Raw genomic sequence first — 22,806 nt, 5'->3', positions numbered from 1 at the left:
GACTGCTGCACTTCGCAAAATACATGGCATCTTGAGGAAAGAAAATTACGTGGATATATTGAAGCAACATCTCAAGACATCAGTCAGGAAGTCAGTCTTGGTCGCAAATGGGTCTTCCAAATGGACAATGACCCGAAGCATACTTCCACCTGCTATGGCAACTGGTCCTTCCACAGCTGTAAGGCTCTCCAGAGGGTAGTAGAGGTCTGCCCAATGCTTCACCGGGGGCAAACTACCTGCCCTCCTGCACCACCCAATGTTTATTTTATTTTTAATTTTTAATTTCACCTTTATTTAACCAGGTAGGCTAGTTGAGAACATGTTCTCATTTACAACTGCGACCTGGTCAAGATAAAGCATAGCAGTGTGAACAGACAACACAGAGTTACACATGGAGTAAACAATTAACAAGTCAATAGCGTAGTAGAAAAAAAAGAGAGTCTATATACATTATGTGCAAAAGGCATGAGGAGGTAGGCGAATAATTACAATTTTGGCGAGTATTACTGGAGTGATAAATGATCAGATGGTCATGTACAGGTAGAGATACTGGTGTGCAAAAGAGCAGAAAAGTAAATAAATATAAACAGTATGGGGATGAGGTAGGTAAATTGGGTGGGCTATTTACCGATAGACCATGTACAGCTGCAGCAATCGGTTAGCTGCTCAGATAGCAGATGTTTGAAGTTGGTGAGGGAGATGAAAGTCTCCAACTTCAGCGCTTTTGCAATTCGTTCCAGTCACAGGCAGCAGAGAACTGGAATGAAAGGCGACCAAATGAGGTGTTGACTTTAGGGATGATCAGTGAGATACACCTGCTGGAGCGCGTGCTACGGGTGGGTGTTGCCATTGTGACCAGTGAACTGAGATAAGGCGGAGCTTTACCTAGCATGGACTTGTAGATGACCTGGAGCCAGTGGGTCTGGCGACGAATATGTAGCGAGGGCCAGCCGATTAGAGCATACAGGTCACAGTGGTGGGTGGTATAAGGTGCTTTAGTAACAAAACGGATGGCACTGTGATAAACTGCATCCTGTTTGCTGAGTAGAGTATTGGAAGCTATTTTGTAGATGACATCAGGAAGGCCAAAAAGATCATGAAGGACAACAACAACCTGAGCCACTGCCTGTTCACCCTGCTATCATCCAGAAGGCGACGTCAGTACAGGTGCATCAAAGCTGTTACCGAGAGACTGAAACACTTCTATCTCAAGACCATCAGACTGTTAAATAGCCATCACTAACCTTGAGTGGCTGCTTCCAACATACTGACTCAAATCTCTAGCCACTATAGTAATAAGAAATTGAATGTAATAAATGTATCACGAGTCACATTCAACAATGCCACTTTATATAATATTTACATACCCTATATTACTCATCTCTTATGTATATACTGTACTCTATACCATCTACTGCATCTTGCCTATGACGTTCGGCCATCACTCATCCATATATACATAGTCTTATTAATTCCTTTACACTTGTGTGTATAAGGTAGTTGTTGTGAAATTGTTAGATATTACTGCACGGTTGGGAACGAGAAGCACAAGCATTTTGCTACACCCGCATTAACATGTGCTAACCACGTGTATGTGACCAATAAAATTTGATTTGAAGCACAGGAGTGGCATTATCATGTTGTGGGGGTGCTTTGCTGCAGTAGGGACTGGTGCACTTCACAAAATAGATGGCATCATGAGGGAGGAAAATGTTGTGGATATATTGAAGCAACATCTCAAGACATCAGTCAGGAAGTTAACCTCTTGCGACGAGCAATCCCGTATCCGGGAGCGTAATCATAGCCTCAAATGCATTAGCATAACGCAGCGGACATAAATACCCCTAGAAACTTTTCCTATTCATGAAAATCGCAAATGAAAAGAAATAAATATATTCAAACACAAGCTTAGCCTTTTGTTAACCACACTGTCATCTCAGAATTTCAAAATATGGGTTACAGCAAACGCTAGACAAGCATTTGTGTAAGTTTATCATGGCATAATGCTATGCTAGCTCTGCTGGCAGCAGGCAACATTTTCACGAAAATAAGAAAAGCAACCAAATTAAATCATTTACCTTTGAAGAACTTCAGATGCTTTCACTTAGGAGACTCCCAGTTAGATAGCAAATTTTGTAGGCGAAATAGCTCCCGTTTCTTCATCATGCTTGGCTGAGAAATCGACTGGAAAATGCTACAACTATAACGGCAAACTTTTTTCAAAATTTGCTCCATAATATCGACAGAAACACGGCAAACGTTGTTTAGGATCCATCCTCAAGGTGTTTTTAACATATATCCGTCGAGGCAATTGGTTTCTCATAATGGCTACCTCAGTATATTCTGCAAGATTTTCTGCGGGAGACACCATGTAACCACATGCTATATATGGTCCCTTACGGCCATTCTTCAATGGAAAGGCCTAAAAAGACGTCACAATGCTGTAGACACCTTGGGGAAAACGTGGAAAACGTAAGCTCATTCGAAGCTCATTCTCAGCTATATAAGGAGTCATTGGCATGAGGCGGTTTCAAAAAATGCGGCACTTCCTGGTTGGATTTTTATCTGGGTTTCGCCTGTAACATCAGTTATGTGGCACTCACAGACAATATCTTTGCAGTTTTGGAAACGTCAGAGTGTTTTCTTTCCAAAGCTGTCAATTATATGCATATTCGAGCATCTCTTCATGTAAAAATATCTTGTTTAAAACGGGAACGTTTTTCATCCAAAAAAATTAATAGTGCCCCCTAATGCATATCTTGGTCACAAATGGGTCTTCCAAATGGACAATGACCCCAAGCATATTTCCACAGTTGTTGCAAAATGGCTTAAGGACAACAAAGTCAAGGTATTGGAGTGGCCATCACAAAGTCCTGACCTCAATCCTATAGATTTGTGGGCAGAACTGAAAAAGTGTGTGCGAGCAAGGAGGCCTACAAACCTGACTCAGTTACACTAGCTCTGTCAGGAGGAATTGGCCAAAATTCAACCAACTTTTTGTGGGAAGCTTGTGGAAGGCTACCTGAAACAGTTGACACAATTCAAATAATGTAAAAGCAATGCTACCAAATACTAATTGTGTGTTTAAACTTCTGACCCACTGAATGTGATGAAGTAAATAGAAGCTGAAATAAACTGAGTCACTATTATTCTGAAATGTTACATTCTTAAAATAAAGTAGTGATCCTAACTGACCTCAGATAGGGAATTGTTACTTGGATTAAATGTCAGGACTTGTGAAAAACAAAGTTTAAATGTATTTGGCTAAGGTGTATGTAAACTTCCGACTTCAACTGTATAAGTCATGTTAGTAAATGGATTAACAAGCACTTTCTGTACCTGCTTATCTTCTATCAAGCTCATTTTAATTTTAAATGAGTGACTCCCAGTGTGTCTCAATTAGGATTTCTGATACTGTAACTAACTGCTGTCTCACTTGCTTTTTAAAGCAGGTACAGCATAGTGATGCATGAATAGGTTAGTTGTATGTTTATTTCACAACCAACTAAAATATCAAAACATAATGTATTTTCAAAATTCTGTGATAAATGTGAACATGAACTAAAATTAACACTTATCCTCACAGCTGCTGTTGCGATAGACATGTTAAAGCCTTATGATAATTTTAGTAGAACACAATCATAAGAACATAGAGTTAGTTGAACAAGGCCAGAACACGGCCAAAAAAAAAGAAACATGGGTATTTACGCTTCCAGATGTTGAAGAATAATTCTGTGTGTCACAGAATTATCCTCTCAAACGGATGGAGTAAAATCTCTGCCTGTGTAGACCGATTAATCGGAATGCCCGATTATTTGGGGCCGATTTCAAGTTTTCATAACAATCGGAAATCTGTATTTTTGCACGCCGATTTGCCATTTCTTTTTTACACCTTTATTTAATCTTTATTTAACTAGGCAAGTCAGTTAAGAACACATTCTTATTTTCAACGACGGTCTTGGAACGGTGTATCAACTGCCTCGTTCAGGGGCAGAAAGACAGATTTTCACCTTGTCAGCTCGGGGGATCCAATCTTGCAACCTTACAGTTAACTAGTCCAACACAATAACTACCTGCCTCTCTCTAATTGCACTCCACAAGAGACTGCAAATGCAGTAAGCCAAGGTATGTTGCTAGCTAGCATTAAACTTATCCTATAAAAAAACAATCAATCATAATCACTAGTTAACTACACATGGTTGATGATACTAGATATTATATAGCGTGTCCTGCGTTGCATATAATCTGACTGAGCATACAAGTATCTAAGTATCTGACTGAGTGGTGGTAGGCAGAAGCAGGCGCGTAAACATTAATTCAAACAGCACTGTCATGCGTTTTGCCAGCAGCTCTTCGTTGTGTGTCAAGCATTGCGCTGTTTATGACTTCAAACCTATCAACTCCCGAGATGAGGCTGGTGTGACCGGAGTGAAATGGCTGGCTAGTTAGCGAGATCTAATAGCGTTTCAAACTTCACTCACTCTGAGCCTTGGGGTGGTTGTTTCCCTTGCTCTGCATGGGTAACGCTGCTTCGATGTGGTGGCTGCTGTCTTTGTGTTGCTGGTTCGAGCCCAGGAAGGATCGAGGGGAGGGACGGAGGCTATACTGTTACACTGGCAATACTAAAGTGCCTATAAGGACGTCCGATCCAATCCAACATCCAAATGTTAATGAAATACAAATGGTATAGAGGAAAATAGTCCAAATAGTCCTTACTACAACAAAAACTCCTTACCTGGGAATATTGAAGACTCATGTTAAAAGAAACCACCAGCTTTCATATGTTCTCATGTTCTGAGCAAGGAACTGAAATGTTAGCTTTCTTACATAGCACATATTTCACTTTTACCTTTTACCTTTTACCAACACTTTATTTTTTCATTATTTAAACCAAATTAAACATGTTTCATTATCTACTTAAGGCTAAATTGATATTATTTATGTATTATATTAAGTTAAAATAAGTGTTATTTCAGTATTGTTGTAATTGTCATTATTACAAATACATTTGTAAAAAAATAAATAATAATAATCGGCCAATTAATCGGTATTGGCTTTTTTGGTCCTCCAATAATCGGTATCGGCGTTGAAAAATCATAATCGGTCAACCTCTAGTAGACACAGTTGGGTCTCCGACTGCTGTGGATGGTGGTGAATCTGGAAGTACATTGAACATATGCACTTTATCATTGCAATCAGAAAATCTTAATAGTAAACCTATCTGGAGACCGTCATGATGTGAAAAGTGATGTTAAGAGTTAAGACAATTATGAGTTTACTCACAGGGCTGGATGTGGAATTTTGAGGGTTACAGATTCAGCATTGCTTTCTCCAAGTCCTCATCATCCTCATCCATGACTATGAGATAAAACTGAAAATATTAGAACTAACACATCATTTAACCATTATTTTTAAGAGTTTGTATTTACTATTCACACACCTGGAAGTTGAGAGAAAGGGGTGGAGGGAGTTGGTGTTGGTGCAGCCACAGCAGGCAATGTAGAGGTTGATGGGACTGGATTTGCCTGCCGTTGCTTCAACAGGTACTTTTGTAATTTGTCCATTGCTGTCCAAACCGAGGTACAAACCTGTGCCATATTATAGGCAGCATATCCATCTGCTCTCCCATATTTCCCACCAAGTACATTTGGCATTTTTTCCAAACCCAACAAGGTTGTCACTCTCTGACGTCACAGCGGTGGTTTTGGCTTTTTGGACACGTACTTCAAAATGTCTTCTATGTCCTTGAAGCAGAGGGCGTACTCCATAAAAGACAGTAAACTGTCCTTACTGTGTCTCTCTGCTATGACATGTCCCACTAACCTCTCCTTCTTCACGTTGTTTACGAGGTAGATGACGTATCCAATATAATTTTCTAAGAGTCACCTGAAAGATTTGCTCTTATACTTTCCAAACTGCAGGAGGTACACTCCTAACACCTCTACCTTGTCTAAAACATCCCACCTCTGTGGAAGACAACACTGATTGCATTTTTCCTGACAATGTCTTGGTTCACAGGAACAGACTTTATTTTATTTTTCTGGCTACATCAGAGGGGTCCTGTTGTAAAAATATCCAAGGGGCCACTCCTGAAGGTGACTTGGATCTAGCAGGGGGAAAATATGGCCATGGCTCACCTGTGCAAGATCAAGAAGAGAATATACTTTGAATAATTCAATAAAGTAATGTTCATGTACTATGCAGGAAGTTACATCACATTTAATGACACATAGACCTTATTACACCATGTTATAACAGTTTCATCCCCAATCTCAGTTAGATATTTGCAAATGACTGAGACAATGTGTTTAATCTGATTCAGAATTGCAGATGATGTATTCACTTTGTTTAAATCAGGTAGCTATCTAATGTAGACATCATCATGCATTTGAATTTAATTGCTTTTATTAGCCAATTCCCTAATGTCCAGGGCAAATCAATGACAGTAGGTATTGGTAGGGTAGTAACAGCGCTTGACTTTGGCAGGCGTTTACAGTAATTAAAAGTAATGTTACTGGTAAAAAGCGGTACCTCACCCAGACTACAGATTTGGATAGAAAACACTCTGAAGTTTCTAAAACTGTTTGAATGATGTCTGTGAGTATAACAGAACTCACATGGCAAAAATCTAACCAGGAAGTGGGAAATCTGAGGTTTGTAGTTTTTCAACTCAGCCCCCATTGAAGATACAGTGGGATATTAGTTATCTTTCACTTCCCAAGGCTTCCACTAGATGTCAACAGTATTTAGAACCTGGTTTGAGGATTCTACTCTAAAGGAGTGAGTGGTCTGGCAGCGTGCCACAGTCTCGGTCTGGCTCCCTCACGTGAAAGGTAGCTACGTTCCACTTCATTTGTACAGACAAAGGAATTGTCCAGTTGGAACATTCATGAAGTTTTCTGTTAAAAACATCCTAAAGATTGATTCCATACTTAGTTTGGCATGTTTCTACGGGCTGTATCTGAACTTTTTAAACTTTTTTGTCCGACATTCGGCGCGACCTGAACGCGCTTTTGGATTTGTTTACCACAAGCCCTATCAAAAGAAGATATTTGGACATAACTGATGGACATTATCGAACAAATCAAACATTTATGGTGGAACTGGGATTCCTGGGATTGCATTCTGATGAATTGAATATTTAAAATGCTATTTCTGAGTAATGTTGACTACCCAATATGGCGGGTATCTTTTTGGCTGCTTTGTTGTCTAAAGGCTGCACTCAGATTATTGCATGGTTTGCTTTCTCCGTAAAGTTTTTGAAATCTGACACAGCGGTTGCATTAAGGAGAAGTTTATCTAAAGTTCCATGTATAATAGTCGTATCTTTAACAATGTTCATTATGAGTATTTCTGTAAATTGATGTGGCTCTCTGCACAATCGCCGCATGTTTTAGAACTACTGAACGTAACGTGCCAATGTAAACTCAGACTGTTTTTATATAAATATGAACTTTATCAACCAAAACATACATGTATTGTGTAACTTGAAGTCCTATGAGTGTCATCTGATGAAGGTCATCAAAGGTTATAAAGTGATTCATTTTATCTCTATTTCTGCTTTTTGTGACTCCTCTCTTTGGCTGGAAAAATGGCTGTGTTTTTCTGTGGCTTGGTGGTGACCTAACATAATCGTTTGTGGTGCTTTTGCTGTAAATCCCTTTTGAAATCAGAAGCTGTGGCTGGATTAACTAGATTGTTATCTTTAAAATGGTGTAAAATACTTGTATGCTTGAGGAATTTAAATCATGAGAATTGTGTTGTATTGAATATGGCGCCCTGCAATTTTACTGGCTGTTGCGGGGGGGGGGCATTATTTTCATTTTCGGAAAAATAACGTTCCCAAAATTAACAGGCTATTTTTCAGGACCAGATAATAGAGTATGCATATATTTGACAGCTTAGGATAGAAAGCACTCTAAAGTTTCCATAACTGTAAAAATATTGTCTGTGAGTGTAACAGAACTGATATTGCTGGCGAAAGCCTGAGAAAAATCCAATCAGGAAGTGACTCTTAATTAGAAACCTCTGCATTCCTATGCGTCCCTATTGAGCAGTGAAAGGGATATCAACCAGATTCCTTTTTCTATGGCTTCCCTAATGTATCTAGTGTCACAAGACATAGTTTCAGGCTTTTATTTTGAAAAATGAGCATGATCGACAACATTGCGTCAGTGGTCAGCTGGTGGCTCTCAGAGTGATATGTGCGTAATAGACAAATGCGGCGATTGTTTCTCTCGCTCCTACTAAGAAGGCAACCGACCCGGTTGATATATTATCAAATAGATATTTGAAAAACACCTTGAGGATGGACTATAAAAAACGTTTCCCATGTTTCTGTCGATATTATGGATCTAATTTGAAATATTTTTCGGCGTTGTCGTGACTGCAATTTCTGGTCGATTTCTCAGCCAAACGTGAAGAACAAACGGAGCTATTTCGGCTACAAAAATAATCTTTAAGGTAAAAATGAACATTTGCTATCTGACTTGGAGTCTCGTGAGTGAAAACATCCGAAGCTCATCAATGGTAAACGATTTAATTTGATTGCTTTTCTGATTTTCGTGACCAAGCTGCCTGCTGCTAGCAAGGCATAATGCTATGCTAGGCTATCGATAAACTTACACAACTGCTTGTCTTGCTTTGGCTGTGAAGCATAATTTTAAAATCTGAGATGACAGGGTGATTAACAAAAGGCTAAACTGTGTTTCAATATATTTAATTTTTGTCCATTGCGTTATGCTAATTTGTGTCAGTTGACAATTCTCCCGGATCCGGGAGCGGTAGTTCCAAGAGGTTTTAACCATTAACATTAACAATAATACAGGTAACGAGTGGAGGACAGAAGAGCCTCTTAAAGAAGAAGTTACAGGTCTGTGAGAGCCAGAAATCTTGCTTGTTTGTAGGTGACCAAATACATATTTTCCACCATAATTTGCAAATAAATTCATTACAAATCCTACAATGTGATTTTCTGGATTTATTTTCTAATTTTGTCTGTCACAGTTGAAGTGTACCTATGATGAAAATTACAGGCCTCTCTCATCTTTTAAGTGGGAGAACTTGCACAATTGGTGGCTGACTAAATACTTGCCCCACTGTATCTCCCTTGCATATCATATCATTTATGCAGCGGCATACAATACATTTTTAGACTCATCTTGGCGCAGCGGTCCTTTGTTTCCTTAACCTCTTGAAACTCTGGGGGTGCTATTTTTGGATGAAAAACGTTCCCGTTTTAAACAAGATATTTTGTCACAAAAAGATGCTCGACTATGCATACAATTGATAGCTTTGGAAAGAAAACACTCTGAAGTTTCCAGAACTGCAAAGATATTGTCTGTGAGTGCCCCGGAACAGGAGACTGCAACCAGGAAATGAGCAGGATTTTTGAGGTTCTGTTTTCCATTGTCTCCTTATATGGCTGTGAATGCGACAGGAATGAGCCTGCCCTATCTATCGTTTCCCCAAGGTGTCTGCAGCACTGTGACGTATTTGTAGGCATATCATTGGAAGATTGACCATAAGAGACTACATTTGCCAGGTGTCCGCCCGGTGTCCTCCGTCGAAATTGGTGCGTCATTTTCAGCTGCTGGTATTTTTCCATGGGATTCTGAGACGAAAGCAGGCTTCCACGAACGGCATATCAATGAAGAGATATGTGAAAAAACACCTTGAGGATTGATTCTAAACAACGTTTGCCATGTTTCGGTCGATATTATGGAGTTAATTTGGAAAAAGTTTACGTTTTGGTGACTGAATTTTCGTTTCGTTTCGGTAGCCAAATAAAATGTACAAAACGGAGCGATTTCACCTACACAAAGATTCTTTCAGGAAAAACTGAACATTTGCTATGTAACTGAGAGTCTCCTCATTGAAAACATCCGAAGTTCTTCAAAGGTAAATTATTTTATTTATTTGGTTATCTGGTTTTTGTGAAAATGTTGCGTGCTAAATGCTACGCAAAATGCTAAGCTAGCTTGCAATACTCTTACACAAATGCTTGATTTGCTATGGTTCAAAAGCATATTTTGAAAATCTGAGATGACAGTGTTGTTAAGAAAAGGCTAAGCTTGAGAGCAGGCATATTATTTTCATTTCATTTGCGATTTTCAGAAATCGTTAACGTTGCGTTATGCTAATGAGCCTGCGGCTGTTCTCACGATCCCGGATACGGGATGGGTAGTATCGAGAAGTTAAAGTCTGGCATTCTCTGGATTTGAACTCATGGTTGAATTTGCGATTTCCAACTTGTGTAATATTTATGTCCGATGATACATTTTATCTATAATTTCTCTTCATTATTTCTCTTCACATGACAAGGATTAAAAAGGAGGTGACTTGTCGTTCACTTAAGCAAGCAAGCCTGATGTGAAAAGCATCCAATCAAGATGGTCTGTATGTAATTTGGCGCCAAATCAGAACGTGAAACGAGCAGGACCGTGTTCCAGTTTATTTAAATAAAGGTAAAACTTTAATAAACTCTAAATTAAGCATAAAACAGTATCAGCAATTAAAGTGATTTAATACTATCAATGTTAAATGCCACAAAGCAAGGGAATCCGACTATGCTCACTGATTAAATTAGCTTAGATAGCTAATCATGCAGCTTGCTCCTACTACTGTTGCAGCTGCTTGCTTGACTGTGTTAGCTGGCATATCAAGTGACTAGTGTCCTCTACCCCCTTCCAGGCGGCACCTGTTCTTCTGGCGGAGTGTGTAGTTGACTTACCAGCAGGGTAGACGATGTAGCTGGGTAGCTAGCTAGAAACCATTGCTGGATCATTGACAGTGTCTACTTGAGTTGCTTGTACACAAGTTGGCATATTGCTTGCTTTGGTGTTTTTTGGTTGGCCCCTCAAGTTAATAATACTGAAGTCGGACTTGATTGCCCACAATGTTACGCTACCTGTGGCAGAAAGCAAGAAGCAAGTCTGTTTGAAACACGTTAGTCAGAAAAATTATTCAGATTTCTCTAGCGATGAGGGAGATGACCAGCAAGAAGTTGTGCAAGTACAAGACAGCCAGGACTGCGTGAGAAGTACTCATGGGTCGTTCGAATGGCTCTTCTTGAATTAATATTTTTGGTGAACGTCAAAACCGAATGGCATCGGTGAAAAGCCGTTCATTTGGCTACCCATTTTGCATATTGCTACTACTGCTTTTTTAAACTAAAAACTATTTCTCTGCAGATAAATTATAAAATAATTATCTAGAGTGGGAATCCTCACTGCAGAAACAATAAATAGTGGGAGAGTGCTTCAAACTATTTTATATGCATTGTTGCAGATTTGTGTTCTTCTGATCTAGATCAATAGATCTTTCTAAATCCAGTCCTCACAATCTATTTGGGAATAGCAATCAAAACCATATGCATATCAACTCTGATCGTAAGTCACTTATCAGTGTTTATTATTGTGTCCACCCTCCCTTCTTCAGAGTTATTACACCATTCATCATGCTAACTACTTTAGCGCATATTGACGATAGTATCTTCTGAATGGGGGAGTTTTGTTGAGAGCCCTGAGGCTTGCTCTAAACATTAACACGCATCGCCTGCGGTAGGGTTTTGGAAACATAAGGAACGTATATTTCATATCAGCAAGAAGTCATTAAACAAAAAGTCAATTACTACACACCTTTTTATACGGTCAGTGTTCCCATGGCCATATCTCCATGTTACAGCGATTGTTTACGGAAGACAGACAGAAGATATGGACCCCACCTGTGCTAATTTGCTATCTAGCGTGCTGGGTTGGGTAGGTTACTAAATGTAATCCTTCACTAGTTACCTGACCAGAATTTTGATCAGTAACGTAACATTTGAATTACTTAAACTCAGAACCAATATCTGATTATTTTCAGTTACTTTAAGATTATTCTCCTTTGATTACCTTTTCATGGGTTTCCATGAATTTCACATTAACTACAAGCAGCTTGGTGGCAAGTAAAATTCTGTATTTCATATTACAGTATAATTCGTATAATATAAATACGGTATCAAAGCAGGTACTGTGTAATGACACACAGTAGGCCTACAATACTGTAAAATGTACTGTATTATACTGTTAAAAGTACATTTTACTGTAATTGGCATGAATAAATGGATGAATTAATTACATTTGTTGATGGGACGGTTTTGTATTTTACTGTAATTACAAGGGATTGGTGCAAGCAGGTTGGCTGCTTGGTAAAGTGTTTGTAATTTACAGCATATTAATACATATTTTGTATTTTTTATATCACTTTTTTATATCACTTGCACTTCTAGAGGCTTCCAAACTGGCAGCGACTATAGGGCAAAACAGACCATAAGGACATGGCAAAATAATCAACCATTTAAGGTTTAAGACTTGCTGCCACTCCGATCTTTCCCCTAAACATTTTTAATTGATGGGGCACTATAACCACATATGAGTTAAATTGGTACAGCATTCTCACTCACGGGTGAAACAAATATAGCCTCTTACAATGCACGCCTCTATGTTAACGAGACAGAAACAACAATACCACGCACCCACTACTGTATTCTGTGGGGTGGAATTACAGTACCATTTGAAATACAGCAATTTTACAACAAAGCACAATAATTTACGGTATGCTACAGTTGAACTTTTCAGTTTTTTTACTGTTGGTAATACCTCAAATTAAACAAAAAAACAACACAAAAAGGATCCAACAAACGCTTGTGGTGAGACTCGCTCAGTTGGAACAAACTTAAACTTGTGCCCTTTTTCAATGCTGAATAGAATGTCATTGAGAAAACAGAAAGGTCATGTGTTTTGTTGTTACAAACATCCCTTTTCAATTGAAAGGTAATCCAAGAAGTAATCATATAGTTTTTCAAAAGTATCTGTAATCTCTTTACAATATTTTTAGCTGGTAATGTAACTATTTTTTTGTAATCAGATTACATGTACAGTAAATGTGTGCCAAAGAACACCTGTGTGTAAGCTAACTGTGCAGGAAGAGTAGTTCATCAACTGGAGGCACACACAGTGTATTGATCTGTGCAAAATTGCTTAAGTAAGTGTATCTTTTTTAATTAAAAAAATTATTTCTCGCTGACTTGAAAGATAAGGGACATATCAGCATATGTTTCGAAACCGTTTTGTAAGCAATGATTATTGACGTTTCTAAACGTTAAAACCCAGGGTCAGAATTGTAGTTTACACAGAGCCAAATGTGGGTGACTGTAATGGCTGAAAACCCTACATATGGAAAAGTGTTTTCAAAAGCTACAGAGTCATGTGCTCACCAAAATATGTTCAAATGGTTTTAGCTTAGCTACTACTATACTTTACTGTACTATACTAAAATGTCGTATGCATTGTTTAAATAATTATTTCATGGTGCATGGGGCAGATCTTCTGGTAAATGAGGTTAAACATGTTATTGATACTGTCCCGGGGTGACTGCCTAAAGTGAAGGGAGCACACAGGGTGGCATGCAGCTGTTGTAGCCCCATATCAACTGATACCCTGAACTCTGCAAGGTCAGCTATATAGTTGGCCTAACTGACTAGACTGCAGAGGAGGGCAGGGAGGAGCCCATGGAGGGGGTGAGGGGATTGGGGGTGAGGGGGAGTGGCTGTCTTCCAGAACTGGGTTGCCAATGCCATGCCATCATTCAGTATGGTTTCACACTTAGTTAGAGCTTAGTGCTACACTGCTTTACACCAGACAGTTGTATTTCTATATTTACATTTGAGAATGTATTGCAAAGAAGGATAGCGAACTGGCACATTAGAGTCATGCTGATCTCTTCTTCTCACACCTGTTTATATACACTCACTGATCAGTTTATTAGGTTCACCCACCCAACTAGTACCTGGTCGGACCTCCCTTTGCCTTCAGAACAGCCTGAATTATTCGGGGCACTCTACAAGGTGTCGGAAATGTTCCACAGTGACGTTGGTGGCATCACACAGTTGCTGCTGATTGGATGGCGGTACATTCATTCTTCGAACAGCCTGTTCCATCTCATCTCAAAGATGCTATACTGGGTTGAGGTCTGGGGACTGTGCAGGCCACTCAAGTAAACTGAACTCGATGTCATGTTCTTGGCAATGTTTTTCCACTCCTCAATTGTCTAGTGTTGGTGATCGAATGCCCATTGGAGCTGCTTCTTGTTTTTAGCTGATCGGAGTGGAACACCGGTTTGGTCATCTGCTGCAATAGCCCATCCATGACAAGGATCAAAAAGTTGTGCGTTCCGATGTGCCGTTCTGCATACCACTATTGTACTGTGCCGTTATTTGTCTGTTTGTGGCCCCCCTGTTAGCTTGCACGATTCTTGCCATTTTCCTTTGACCTCTCTCATCAACGAGGAGTTTTCCTCACAGGACTGCCGGTGACTGGATGTTTTGTTTGTTGCACCATTCTCTGTAAACCCTAGACACTGCCGTACGTGAAAAGCACAGGAGGGCGGCTATTTCTGAGACACTGGATCCGGCGTGCCTGGCACCGACGGTCATACCACACTCAGTCGCTTTGGTCACTCGTTTTTGCCCATCGTTCAATCAAACAGTAACTGAATGCCTCGATGCCCTTCTACCTGCTTTATATAGCAAGCCACTGCCATGTGACTCACTGTCTGTAAGAGCAATCCATTTTTTGTGAACGGGATGGTGTACCTAATAAACTGTCTGTGTATATGGGCTCTGTTCTGCTCAAACACATGCTTTATGCTTTCAAATGATGCACCTGATTTTGTCTTCTTTTCAACTTACAATACGTCAGCTAGCCTGTCAATGAGGGTATATGAACACTGAATTATTTCCTGAATATGGGCTAGCACCAAGCCTTATGTATAAGTTGCAATGCAGACAAAACAGGGTGTCTTCTATAGAAGCTATATAGGAGGTGGAATTTGAAATGCTGTAAAACCAGCACTTTGTGCAACTTGCTCTTATATTGATTATTAATGTTTTGCTGAACAGCTAGCTTATTATCTTGACTTTTTGATCAGCATTCAATTGTCCTTATTTTCATTATAGTAGTCATGATTGTGTCTAGCATTATAATCAACATGACTGTGTTTACCCTGTCCAGTTAGTCATGCTCCGTGGTCTGAAATTCGTTTTTAAAAGACACTTCTCAGTTATGGTAAAAGTTGTGTTTCAGTGAGTTTCAACAATACCTGGTCATTTCCTGTCCACACAGGAAGAAGACAATAAGGAAGATCCAGAGCTGACTGACCCATGTGGACTTAAGGATGATGAACTCAAGGCTACACTGTTCAAATATTTAGTCGAAGCTAGACCCATTGTAGGTGAGACTACTGAAGACTACACTTATTAAAGACGTTACATTAAAGCGGCAATCAGCAGTTGAAACAGTAAAGCTAAAAAGCTGAGTGCTGGGGCTGGAGAAATGGCACCACTCAAATTCATAGACCACGCCTATGGATGCAAGGACTGGCCATACAGGATATCAGAATCATAGTTTTAACCATGTTGAGGCTATGCAGTGTTTGTTTTTATTTGCTTTGATTACGAACATCGGAGTAAAACAAGCTTATTTTGGGTTCTGATGGGGTACGACAGTTGAACTAAACTCATGAGGAATTCATGTATGTATGTATGTATTCTTCAAGAATCAATGGGTTCATATCTTAAATGTATGTCCAAAAATGGATGTAGCTACTGATGATTGCCCCTTTTAATCTCTGTATTTGATCTGTCTGTAATATATCCCATTTAGCAGACGCTTTTGTCCAAAGCGACTTACAAGTCGGCTGGGGCCACTACTTTTACATATGGGTGGCCCCAGCGGGAATCGAACCCACGACGCTTGGCGTTGCAAGCGCCATGCTCTACCGACTGAGCCACACAGGACCCTACCCTACTGTACTTGCTAATACAACATTTCCATATGGTACTTTGTACAATGTCTTTAGTTTGAAATGGATCTCTTCATGTGTGTATGTTTGTGATAGCCACCACCAGGTCTATCTATGAGAGGAAGCTAAAAGGCTAATAGAACCTACCCAGCCCAGACAGAATGGTGGCACAGGATATGCAAACCAGTACTATGACAGTGAAGAAGAGGAGGAAGAGTGGGGTATAATCATTAAGATTTGTTACTGCCATTTGTCATATACAGACTCAGATGTGGATTCTGTATGCTAAAATGAATGACAAAATGGTATCCTCAAACAAGGATGTGTTTACCTCTGATTCTATAGGTTCAGAACAAGGAAGACCAGAGCAGTGGAGGAATATCAGCATGCTAATGATCAGGTGAGTGAGTTCATACTAGGATCTTATTTTGAGACTTTGACCAATGAATAGTGAATTTCTTATGCAGCTATGTCATTCTCCTCAAGTAAGGAAAAATGTTGCCTGCAGTGCCACCTTGGGACAGTATATAGGTATTTCTGTGCCTGGGTTTTAACTGTTGGGTCTCAATGTCAAAAGAAGTTACATTTTAAGATTGGTTCTCAGCTCAGTTATTTCTTACTTTTAGCAGATGGTATGGCACTCTCGGAATAATAAAAACATCAGTGTTTTATGCCATCGACGAGAATGGTAAATCTGACAACTACTTTGACCACCAGCACCCTTACTTATGAATTATTCATAATTTAAAATGGGTGATAATTTCTGGAGTGTGATGCTTTTGTGTAATGGGATAATAATGATGCTACCCTGGCAGCAGGTCTGGAGAGCTGCAGGCCACTATGAATTAAATCCCAAAAGGAATGCAGGGAATCATGGGAATGTGGCTGAGTCTTCCAACAGCAGAGGGGAGGCACCGGGGGCAGTTGCCCCCATCGCCTGTTACTCCTGGGTATGGAGCTGGACTGAGCAGAACATCGTCTTTGCTAGGACATACCACAGGACCAGTGGTATCCCGTCTAGAAAAACTCACTCATTAACTCTTCAATGGGAATGGGATCTCTGCTCTTCTACTTGCAATTGTTTTCATCTCACACTCTAAAGCTGGTGCATATTTAGGGTTTTAAGGGACAACTTAAGGGATCAAGCAAGCTGTTGGAGCATATTTTTGGATAACCTGTTATCGTCTGTGGCTCTGAACAACCGTCTTACTTTAAACCCATGCAGATGCAGCCTCCGTCTGTATCTCTGGGAGCTGGTGGTGATGATTCCTCCTATTCCTCTTCTCAGAGCCTCAGCATTACTGAGATGGTAGAGGAGGGAAGTTTGTTTTTATCAGGTTTTTGTTATCTAATCTTGACGATCACATCAACAACCTAAATATCTAATCCCCACTAAAGTTTTGACCAATGAGTGATATGCATTTTCCTCTGGAACCACAAATTGAGAGTCAAAGCCCTCTCTCCAGTAGTAGAACACAGAAGAACAATAGGGGTAAAATTCTGGTTTCTTGGCCAAGGCCCCACCAGGTCAGTAATACTCACAAACATTTCAGTAATCTTATCAGTTACATGCTGTTGTTGTTGGAGCTAACAGGGTGGAAGTTGTTAGGTTCTAAATAAACAGAGTAAAAACTCACGGACAACTATGAAAAGCTCAAGCCAAGTTTATTCACCAAATGGGTCAGACAGCTGAACAGACCAAGACATATTCACACAAGCACTGGTATTTAAACCTTCCTCCCATGCTGAGTCTCCTCCTTACACACCTGGACAGCCAAGCCACTTCATGTGACCTGACCTTGGCCCAAATTCCTCACTCCTCCCCAACTCATGGCTGTTCTGTTAACTTGTACCAGACTGTGGCCCTTCTCCTTTCCATAGGATACCTGATGTCTAGTAACATGTTCTGACAATGTAAACATTCTGCATTCCCCCCTCTCCCCCTCAGTAATATGAACAAGGATATTTCAGGTTTAGAAGTCAGAACCCATCAATGTGATTCACTGGGCTGTGGTTAAGTAGAGGGGATGTGGAATATTTAGGCAAGTCAGTTAAGAACAAATTCTTGTTTTCAATGATGGCCTAGGAACAGTGGGTTAACTGCCTGTTCAGGGGCAGAACGACAGATTTGTACCTTGTCAGCTCGGGGGTTTGAACTTGCAGCCTTCCGGTTGCTAGTCCAACGCTCTAACCGCTAGGCTACCCTGTTCCCCCACTACTGGGCAAACGTTTTAGAACATGTACTCCTTCAAGGGTTTTTCTTTATTTTTACTATTTTCTACATTGGAGAATAATAGTGAAGACATCAAAACTATGAAATAACACATGGAATTATGTAGTAACCAAAAAAAGTGTTAAACAAATCAAAATATATTTGAAATTCTTCAATTAGCCACCCTTTGACTTGAAGACAGCTTTGCACACTCTTGGCATTCTCTCAACCAGCTTCATGAGGTAGTCACCTGGAATGCATTTGAGTTAACAGATGTGCCTTCTTAAAGGTAACTTGTGGAATTTCTTTCCTTAATATGTTTAAGCCAATCAATTGAGTTGTGACAAGGTAGGGGGGGGTGTACAGAAGATACCCCTAATTGGTAAAAGACCAAGTCCGTATTATGGCAAGAAGAGCTCAAATAAGCAAAGATAAACGACTGTCCATGATTATTTTAAGACATGAAGGTCAGTCAGTCAGGAATATTTCAAGAACTTTTAAAGTTTCTTCAAGAGCAGTCGCAAAAACCATCAAGTGCTATGATGAAACTGGTACTCATGAGTACTGCCACAGGATTGGAAGACCCAGAGTTCCCTCTGCTGCAGAGGATAAGTTAATTAGAGTTACCAGCCTCTGAAATTGCAGCCCAAATAAATGCTTCATAGAGTTCAAGTAACACACATCTCAACATCAACTGTTCAGAGGAGAATCAGTCCTTCATGGTTGAATTGCTGCAAAGAAACCACTTCTAAAGGACACCAATAAGAAGAAGACTTGCTTGGGCCAAGAAACACGAGCAATGGACATTAGACTGGTGGAAATTTGTCCTTTTGATCTGGAGTCAAAATGTTAGATTTTTAGTTCCAACTGCTGTGTCTTTGTGAGACGCGATGTGGGTGAGCTGATTATCTCCGCATATGTATTTCCCACCATAAAGCGTGGTGGGGCTGCTTTGCTGGTAACACTGTCTATGATTTATTTAGAATTCAAGGCACACTTAACCAGCATGGCTACCACAGCATTCTGCAGCGATACGCCATCCCATCTGGTTTGCGCTTAGTGGGACTATCATTTGTTTTTCAACAGGACAGCCTGTGTAAGGGATATTTGACCCGCGGAGAGTGATGGAGTACTGCATCAGATGACTTGGGCTCCACAGTTCCACGACCTCAATCAAATTGAGATGGTTTGGGATGAGTCGAACTGCAGAGTGAAGGAAAAGCAGCCAACATGTGCTCCGCATATGTGGGAACTCCTTCAAGAGTGTTAGAAAAGCTTTCCACGTGAAACTAGTTGAGAGAATGCCAAGAGTGTGCAAAGCTGTCATCAAGGCAAAGGGTGGCTATTTTACGAATCTCAAATATAAAATATATTTAGATTTGTTAACACTTTTTTGGTTACTACATGATTACATGTGTTATTTCATAGTTTGGATGTCTTCACTATTATTATACAATGTAGAAAATAGTCAAATAAAAAAAAACTTGAATGTGTCTGTGTTCTAAAACTTTTGGCCAGTAGTGTACATTTAATGAGTTCTTTCTCACTTCTTCCTTCAGGACATGGAGATCGTGGACAGGTATACCATGACTAACTGATCACCTTGCATCACCCCAAAGACCTAATTTTTCAAACAGCATAACAATACACTTACATTAGCTTGTTTAGTTGTCTTTCAGATTCATTCCTATCTTTTCACTCTTTCAACAGTTCATACACTAGAGCTACGGTGTTTATGCAGGTCTACACTGTATACTTTATTATCCTGTTAATGGTGTTACCATCACTGTAAGTTTGATTGGGTTGTTCATGTATACAACCAAGCTACTGCATTAATCAAAGAGTTCATTCATACCTAAATTTATGTTTTACAGAGAAAAGGTTTGGGGAAAATGTCTTGGTTCACTGTACTTTCACTTCAGGACTTTGAACCTAAGGTCTTGCACAATAACCACAAGTGGCTTTATGACTTTCCCCTAACCTTTTATCTCTTTCCTCTCATCTCTTTTGGTTTGGGTCAGACAGTCTGATTTAGTTCCTCTATATGTTTTACTTCTTCAGGAGCAGGTCACAGATGTCCTGATGGAGATGTTCCCAGAGACAGAACCTACACGCACTGGCATTGCGTAAATCCAGTTTCCCATAAAACAACACTACACATACAGAAGACTAACAATTAGGGAATAGTCACCATTTGTAAGGTAGCCTCTCTCAGGTTAAATAAGGCTATGTCCCAGATACTTTTTGGTTTCTGCTTACTGAGGCTACTTAGATTCTGTATTCTCATACTATTTGTCTACATTTTTACATGGCACACTTTCCTCTTTCTTCCAGGGTCACCCGTCGGAGGCCTTTCAAGGGTGCAGCGGGGCAACCAGTCCAGTTTAAATTCCCAGATCTCCCTGCCAGTCTTATGACCCTACAGAGACGGGCATTGGAGTGCCGCCTGGTGCCTCTGTTGGTCTAGATCCTGGTCTTCCTCATCTTGACTTGCCTCTTCTACCTCATCTACGCTGCCATGGAATACAGCTTGGACCAACCCTTTGTGGCCTTGCTGGACAACCTCAGTATGGGGACGGAGACTGAGGGACTGTCACTCCAGGCTGACCCCTAGGACTCATCTGTACACCCTCTCTAGGGAGTAGTAACTCCCCTGCTCTAGCTATGTGTTCTGATTCTCCACCCTTCTCTTAAAGGGAGAAATATTTTCTTGCATGGATTCAATAATGGATCAAACTTAATCCAGCCAATGCTTATACCAATCCTAAAGTTTCAAATCCATGATGAGAAGTAGTGCACACTTCGGGAAAAAGATGGACATTCGGAATACTCCACAAATTGTTTCAGTTTTTGTGAGGCTATTCATTTGGTCACCGTAATTCACCTTTACTCTCTGGATTATGTCACTCTTAACCAAGCAAGATAGCCACATTAGTGACTCAACCCACTCAAGTGATGCACCCCTCCTAGGGATGGTATGAAAGAGCCCCAGTAAGCCAGTGACTCAAATACAATGAGTGTACAAAACATTCCTTATTTTGAGATGTGCTCCTTTTGCCCTCAGAACAGCCTCAATCCATCGGGGCATGGTCTCTACAAGGTGTCGAAAGCATTCCACAGGGATGCAGGCCCATGTTGATTCAAATGCTTCCCACAGTTGTGTCAAGTTGGCTGGGTATACACGTGAAACTGTTGATCGTGAAAACCCCAGCAGCATTGCAGTTCTTGACACAAACCGGTGCATCTGGCATCTACTACCATACCCCGTTCAAAGGCACTTACATTTTTTGTCTTTCCCATTCACACTCTAAATAGCGCACGTACACAATCCATGTTTCAATTATTTCAAGGCTTAAGCATCCTTCTTTATCCTCCTCCCCTTCATCTACACTGAAGTGGATTTCACAAGTGATATTAATAAGGGATCATAGTTTTAACCTGGTCAGTCTGTCAAGGAAAGAATGTTTTGTACACTCATTGTGTTTTTATCTATTCGATGATGGGATCAACTTCTATTGTGTGATATTCCATTTTATACTTAATACTCAATATTTTGGTCTGCCCTGCAATTTAATTTACTGTAGAATCAAAGTTGAGGTTTTTTGGCTTGTCATAGATTGTGCAGAGATACATTTGCTGTAACATACAGCCCTATGTGCGATTTAATAGATTAATTATATAATGTTGCTAATTTAATTATTTTCCTGTTTTTATTGTGTTTTCATAAAACAATACTTCATAGCGGAATTAACATCCTCCTAGCTGACTTAAAAGAGGGATTCTACATGCCCCTTCCTCCAACAGAAGCCATATCTCTCCACAGTGAAGGCAAATATGCACTTCATGAACAGGTTGTTTTTACATTTTTTTGCAGCTGAAAGAATTATATTAATGTTCAAATGTATTCTTGTTTATTGTTGTATAAAATATTGTCCCTCGATCATTTCTTACCATTGGGCGTACCAGAGGTGATATGTGGTTACCCAACAAGCACAATCCATGTTGGCCCTGGGAAACATATCATCCTCGTAGGAATAAATGGTACGTGCAATATCTACAAGAACCAGTGATGTAGCAAAGCAATGTAAAACAACATTAATTCAGACGGTATATTTTTTCCCCTCAAGGTCACTAGAATAGAATGTCACAGTAACTGTGCTGACCTGCACAACCTGTCTTAGCTTGTTGATGGTACAGGTTACCCTGCGGGAACCACCCCACCCCCCCCCCCGCTCAACTCCAATAGTGACGCACAAAATGCAAAAATATTCTTAGAAATATTTAACCTCCACACATTAACAAGTCCCATCACTCAAATGAAAGATAAACACCTTGTTCATCTACCCAGCGTGTCAGATTTCTAAAATGTTTTACGGCGATAACATAGCACATATTTATGTCAAACCACCACAAAGACACAGACGATATGCAGCCATTTTGTCAAACAAAAGATGCAATCACAAACGCAGGATTAAAAGAAAAATAATTCACTAACCTTTGGAAAATCTTCATCAGATGACAGTAATATGACGTTACACAGTACATTTTTGTTTTTTTTCAATAATATGCAATTTATATCCATAAATCTCCGTTTACACTGACGCCATGTTCAGAAAATGCTCAAAAATGTCCGGAGAAATTATAGAAAGCTCCGCCAGATAACAGAAATACACATCATAAACTTTGACTAAATATACATGTTCTACATATAGTTAGAAAGATACACTGCTTCTTAATGCAACCGCTGTGTC

General features: G+C 39.9%; 1 long non-coding RNA gene across 1 annotated transcript in view; it reads left to right on the top strand.

Annotated features, from left to right (window-relative positions):
- LOC135546385 (uncharacterized) overlaps positions 1-22,035 on the top strand; it is a 49,485-nt gene extending 27,450 nt beyond the window's left edge. The window contains exons 2-5 of the long non-coding RNA XR_010456575.1: positions 15,165-15,273; positions 15,940-16,064; positions 16,189-16,243; positions 20,390-22,035. This is a non-coding gene — a long non-coding RNA (uncharacterized LOC135546385). The remainder of the gene's footprint in view (positions 1-15,164; positions 15,274-15,939; positions 16,065-16,188; positions 16,244-20,389) is intronic.
- Positions 22,036-22,806: the final 771 nt, after the last annotated feature.

The sequence above is a fragment of the Oncorhynchus masou genome, chromosome 1, assembly GCF_036934945.1.
Source record: "Oncorhynchus masou masou isolate Uvic2021 chromosome 1, UVic_Omas_1.1, whole genome shotgun sequence".
Classification (NCBI taxonomy): domain Eukaryota; kingdom Metazoa; phylum Chordata; class Actinopteri; order Salmoniformes; family Salmonidae; genus Oncorhynchus; species Oncorhynchus masou.
The sequence above is the reverse complement of the archived record's forward strand: the minus strand, read 5'-3'. Positions and strand labels throughout refer to the sequence as shown.